This window comes from Sinocyclocheilus rhinocerous, unplaced genomic scaffold (assembly GCF_001515625.1).
Source record: "Sinocyclocheilus rhinocerous isolate Xijiao unplaced genomic scaffold, SAMN03320098_v1.1 scaffold2302, whole genome shotgun sequence".
Taxonomy (NCBI): domain Eukaryota; kingdom Metazoa; phylum Chordata; class Actinopteri; order Cypriniformes; family Cyprinidae; genus Sinocyclocheilus; species Sinocyclocheilus rhinocerous.
In genome coordinates this window covers 374191-380528 of record NW_015633527.1, presented here as the reverse complement: position 1 = coordinate 380528, position 6338 = coordinate 374191, and the positions used below count along the sequence as shown (strand labels likewise).

The 6338-nt window shown below is 40.0% G+C and overlaps 1 protein-coding gene across 1 annotated transcript in view; it reads right to left on the bottom strand.

Annotated features, from left to right (window-relative positions):
• Positions 1-5323, bottom strand: part of LOC107744193 (neuromedin-U receptor 1-like) — a 19218-nt gene extending 13895 nt beyond the window's left edge. The window contains exon 1 of the mRNA XM_016557715.1: positions 5288-5323. The gene's annotated coding sequence lies outside the window, so the exon portion shown is untranslated. The remainder of the gene's footprint in view (positions 1-5287) is intronic.
• Positions 5324-6338: the final 1015 nt, after the last annotated feature.

The following is a 6338-nucleotide window of genomic DNA, read 5'->3' as shown; positions in this document are numbered from 1 at the left end:
GCGGGTTCGCTATTTACATGGCGGAATGTAATTTTTCATTTTTAAGAATGTTTGTGTGCTGCTGCGCATCCCTCTGTGTGTGTAATAAGCAAAGTGTACGCGCGTTGTGCACCCGCCTATAGGCGCATATTACTAACGCGCTCTTCAAATAACAAAGAAAAATTATTGCGCCAGACTTTAGACCAGGTTTAAGTTGGTCTATGGCGCAGTCTATTTTCAGTTCCTCAAAATAGCAACGCGCCAACAATGCACCTGAACACACCTCTTTTTTAGACCAGCACGTCCATGGGCGCACAAATGGGCGCAAATGCATTTGCTATTTAAACAACACGGCACAGGATGGGAAAATTAGAACTGCGTCGGGCTGAAACTAGCAAAAACACTTGCGCCGCGCCTTGCGCCGCATTGCACCGGGTGTATGATAGGGCCCTTAATATCAACAAGAAACATATTCACCTCTGACAAAGAATTCTCTGATGAAGTATTCAAGTATCCTCTGACAAAGTATTCATGTATTCTGCTCATGTTCAGCTCCCATTTCCTGACAAAGCAAGGAAAACAAGGGAGCATTTAATCACCGTGCTTTAATGAAATTGACAATTTGCACTGCCTGCATTAAAACAGTCTCAAGAGACTCAGGCATTTGCTTTGATGCGAGAGATTCGCGATGAGTCATACAGTGGGTCCACTTGGCTAAATTCTGGACACGAGTAACCAGACTGCTAACCCTCCTAGTCATTGAATGGGCCCCATCCATGCATATCCCAACACATTTATCCCGTGACATGCCTGCATCCCGTATATACCCATCCAGAACTTCAAACAATGCCTCGCCAGTTGTGTGCTCTGGAAGAGACCACCGACAGAAAATAATATTCTCCACAATATAACCATTTTTGACATATCTGACATTGTAAAAGATGATGCACTGTTAACTTCCTCCTAGTTATTGAATGGGCCCCATCCATGCATATCCCAACACATTTATCCCGTGACATGCCTGCATCCCGTATATACCCATCCAGAACTTCAAACAATGCCTCGCCAGTTGTGTGCTCTGGAAGAGACCGACAGAAAAGAATATTCTCCACAATATAACCATTTTTGACATATCTGACATTGTAAAAGATGATGCACTGTTAACTTTGTAAAATACGTTCATCTTATTTGTTTCTGCTCTGTTGACATTACTCATTATGACTGAGTTTTTATTACTTTTCGTTATGCACCTGTTGCTTAAAGCATTGCAGTTAAGTAACCTGAACTTAATTATTTGTGCTCAGCGAAAAGGTCAAAAATGTGGCTCCGTTGCGCATGTGTTATAGAGGATAGCAGGCAGGTGCACGCACAGAACACGGGCACGAGCACTTGTGCCACCGTGGGCATTTTCAAAGGACTTTTGCGTTCTTCTTCCATGTTGTCGAATGGCAGTTAAGTTATTTACTTTAACAGTCTATAAATATGTAAGGGTAATTACGGCAATGGCAAAGTGTTGTCAGGTGGTAATTAAAACAAAAGAAACCATTTGAAACGAGCCGCAAAATTAACTTTTAACTGTCTCATTCTGAAGGGATTTATTTACTGTTAAAGACCAACTGGATGTACATTATGTTGGACACTGATTTAATATTTACAAAATATACTGTACAAGGTTGGGATGGGATCGGGACATGTGAGTTAAGCTAGTTAGCCAGTTTGGCTATCATATCATTTTAGGCGTATGCAAAGAGCACGCTCAAGCAGAAGCACCACCGCGGAACTATTTAATGGACATTTTGCGTTCTTCTATCATGTGGTCGAACTGTGGTAAGTTATTTACTTTGACAGTTTTTAAATATGTAAAGAAAAAGTGGTGTAATTGTAATGTTTGAAGTGTCCCATGAAATAAGTCCCAAAATGTCTGCATCTCATTCTAAAGGGGTTCAATAACAATACCAATATCAATAGCACCCAATGTAGTTGTTATTCAATTCAATTCAATTCAAGTTTATTTTTATAGCGCTTTTCACGATGCAACTCGTTGCAAAGCAGCTTTACAGAAAATTAAAGTTTCTACAATATATTTAGTAGCTTATCAGTGGTGACTATCTCAAGTTGATGTCCATTTGGCAGAAATGTACGGTAAAAATCAAGCAGTTAGTTAATGTCATGTAATCAAACAGACGGTGAACACTATTAACAGCAATGATTATATGTTGCGATCAAACTTATAGCAAAATTTGGTAGTTTTGTATGTTGTCTGAGGGTTGGCATCATCTGAGGTCCTCTGAGGGGTTGGCATCATCTCTTCTCAGGTGTTCGGTCATCTCAGCTCTTTGCAAGGGCTGAATCCAGATTGAAGCTTGTGTAATTCCTAGTTACCACGGGATGCCAATCAGGCAGAAACAGAGAAGGAAACATCGTAAGAAGAATGGAATCTACACTAATATTAGTCTGTCTCATTCTTATTCCAAGGTCACCGTAGCCATCCGGACCGTAAATGGTGGATCAGCACCTAGAGACGACCTCTACAGCCCAGAATGTCAGTAGAGACCATGACAACTAGATGAGCCCCAGAGACAGATCCCCTGTGAAGACCTCATCAACTAGACGGCCATTGGCACAAATCCTCAGCGAAGACCATGATAAACCACACCATGATGGTTCGTCTGGCCAGAGGAGAACTGAGCCTGGATTCTCCCAAGGTTTTTTTCTCCATTTCTGTCACCGATGGAGTTTTGGTTCCTTGCCACTGTCACCTTTGCTTGCTTAGTTGGGGACACTTAATATTTGGCAATATTGTTGACTTGATTGCACAGACATTATTGGAAGAGAACTGAACTGAGCTGGATGATGACCACTGAATCAATGAAGAACTGACTTTAACTGAAATATTTACTGTTTACTATTGTCCTGTAAGAACCTCAGACACTTTGATCTTCTAAGATATGGACAATACACACAGTGTATTAACATACAGGCATCTGTTTCCACATCTCACAGAGAGAAGATGCGGGAAAGCTTCCTTCTCACCTATACATTTGTTGTTTTCCCCCACTTCCTTCCCTTCACTCAGCTCACTCAGAATGGCCAATGGCAAAATATAATGTTCTACATTAATGCAAGTGATATTCATAGTCATGTTTGTTATCATTTGAAATGTCTCAGTGTGACTGGTACAATGGTCTCAATCTTACAAGTACACTAAAAGGTAATACAGATCCTAAGAGTTTAGAGATATTTTGCTCACTGTAGAGGGTGTGTCATTTCCCAGTGTCTTTCAGGCAAATTACCATCTGTTCCCAAAAGGTTGAAACTCTCCATGTCTAGGACTTGATCAATGCAAATTCCAATTGTTGGTTCTTGTCTCCATTTGGGGGATGTTTGTCTTTGTCTGAGTACTTAAGGAAATGTTGCAAGAAGATCGGGGCACTTCTGTAGCCAGATGAGCCCTGCAGTATCTATACACTCCATACTATGTATTTTTCTAAGGCCAGGTAAGGTCAGGTGAGAATTTTATGTCTTGTGTTGATTGTCTCTGAATTGACTATCTGACTAATAATAAATTGTTACATTTGAATTGATTCCGTTTACTCTGAAATTATTGACTCTAGTAGATTACTTTGTATCCTTGTTACCACATTTCTGCGTCAGGTTAGTAACGGACTAAAATCCAGTTGAGATGGAGCATAGGGCACACCAACTGGATCTTTAGAGATCCGGCTAACACTTGGTATTAGTTCAAGTGTACTAACACTTGGTATTAGTTCAAGTGTACTTAGACTGTAAGGGCAATTCTAACCCTAACCCTAAAAGGGAATTTCCATTTAGGTCAACTGGATGTTGTTCGACCAACCTAAAAAGTGTGAGCCGAACCTCTGTTTAATGTAATGTTACTCTAGCTAAGGGAAATCATGGTATGACCAAACCAATGCTACTATCAGAGAAAGTAATGTTGGTTGGCTTATATCTTAGTAGTAGTTGTGACCTCTGACTAGAGATAATGTTGCTTTATTCAAGTATGTACAGATCTATGGGGACTAAACAAAAGTACATTTAGAACGAGCAAGCATAGGAGCGGCCATCTAAAGTATTAGTCAATTACCTCTGTCTAATAACCAAGACTGGCCGGTGCAAGATCTCTGAGCGACATGAGAAACCGAATGAAGAGTACAATCAAAATAGGAGTTAAATAGGATAAACAAATGCCTAGAAAATTATTATTCAAACAACCAATACTCAATTGACATTTCAACCTAAATTGGAGGTCATAATAAAATGGAGTCAGATTAGAATTTAATAGAAATTAAATTACTTTGCTCACCGAAAAGACCATTGGATACCGTCGTTGGGCCAATTGGGTGGACCTTACAGTACTCATTTTAGAGCTGCTTTACAGCAGAACTGAATTTTGTTTGTATTATCGACACACTATTTTCCCATTTAACACCATAAAGCTGCTTTGACACAATCTGTATTGTATAAAGCGCTATATAAATAAAGGTGACTTGACAATTCTTCAGAGAAATGTTTTTGTGCACTCTGTTTTGAAAAATTTTGTATTTTTTTGAGAATTGTATTAGTAGCCTAAAATTTTCAACTTCAAACTCTAAACTCTTTACATTTTTCATGTACTCGCGTTCACGAGAGAGTGTCGTTCCAGTGGATGGCGTAGCGTAAGCTCCGGAGAGAATATGCTAGTCTCGTGAGAACCAAGTTTTGTTTACAGCAAAAGAAAACCAGTTTCCTCTTGGCTTATATCAAAATCCTCTGACATTTTATTTTACAAATCCTCATTTTGTATTTCTAATTTGTGACCTGTGTTTTGTTTTGCTCTCCTCTGCGCTTCCACGTTCGTCACTTCTGAGCGGAGCTTACGCTTCTCCTACATCCTACATCATCCGCTGGAACGCCACTCTCTAGTGAACGCGAGTTAGCGGAACAGTTAGCGGAAGCTAGAGATTAAGGTTGATAAAGATTTAAATATAGATAATTTTCTTACACAAAAGTATCGTTTCTCTTCAGAAGGCCTTTATTAATCCCCTGGAGTCATGTGGAACACTTTTTATGATGAATGGATGCACTTTTTTGGGCTTCAATATCTTGACCCCCATTCACTGACATTATAAAGCTTGAAAGAGCCAGGACATTTTTAAAAATAACTCTGATTGTATTAGTTTGAAAGCAGAAACTCATACACCCCTAGGATGGCTTGAGGGTGAGTAAGTCATGGGGTAACTATCCCTTTAACACAGCCGTGGTACCGTCATACATGAGAATTCAATTATTGGCCAGCTGGCCTACTTACACAACATTTTAGTGACCTGCTGGTGACGGGTTTTCTGCTGCTGACTGCGTACATTAGAAGAGCTGTCTTGTCCCACACTGGCTTTTGCCTCCAGGTCATGATAAAATGGCACAGGTGGAGCTCATTTAGTTAATCATCTTAACTAGCACAATATGTATATATATACAGCCAACTTACCTCTGTCCCACGACAGTTTTCTGGCATCCCTCCTCCTCCCGAACTCCTCACTCTTAAAGGGGTCATATGATGCTATTTTAAAGATCGTTATTTTGTGTATTTGGTATAACAGAATATGTTGACATGCTTTAATGTTCAAAAAACACATTATTTTTCAAATACTGTACATTATTGTAGGTCCTCTATGCCCCGCTTCTCTCAAACACGTCGTTTTCAACAAAGCCCCATCCTTTGACAAGCGCAGTCTGCTCTGATTGGCCAGCTGACCCAGTGCATTGTGATTGGCCGAACACCACAAGCACGCGTCGGAAATGTAACGCCCCTTACCATAATCGCGAGCGTCAGCTTTCAAAGTAAATATTAAGACAGTTAATAATGTCGTTAGTTTTACCATCAGTTCAAGCCCGAAAGGGCAACAGAGTCGCGTGACAGACACAGTGATGATGCAGTAACAAGCCGCGGTTAAAGGCAGAGTAAGTGATTTCTGGTAGCCAATGTTGATATTTGAAATCACCAAAACAAACACGCCCCTACCCCAAAAGGGAAACAAACTCCGCATTTGAACAGTCAATAGCAAATACTTAAACTAATAACAAAACATACTTACAGTCGCTGATTCAGAAGCACCAGATTGTCATAGCAAAGTCGGATTTGACCCTTTTTTTTAAATTTATTTTTTTATAAATAGCCTTTGAGCACAGCCAGCCTTGTACTCTTCTAGGTTCAAAAAACTGTCGTCCATAAAATGCGTTGCACAAATTCGAACATCTGGGTTGTGCTGTTCTGTTGTAAATACATCTTAACCAATGATTCCTAATTGCATCTACTTCCGGAAGGCAAAAATAAAGTGCTTTTGCTTTCACACTGAAACACA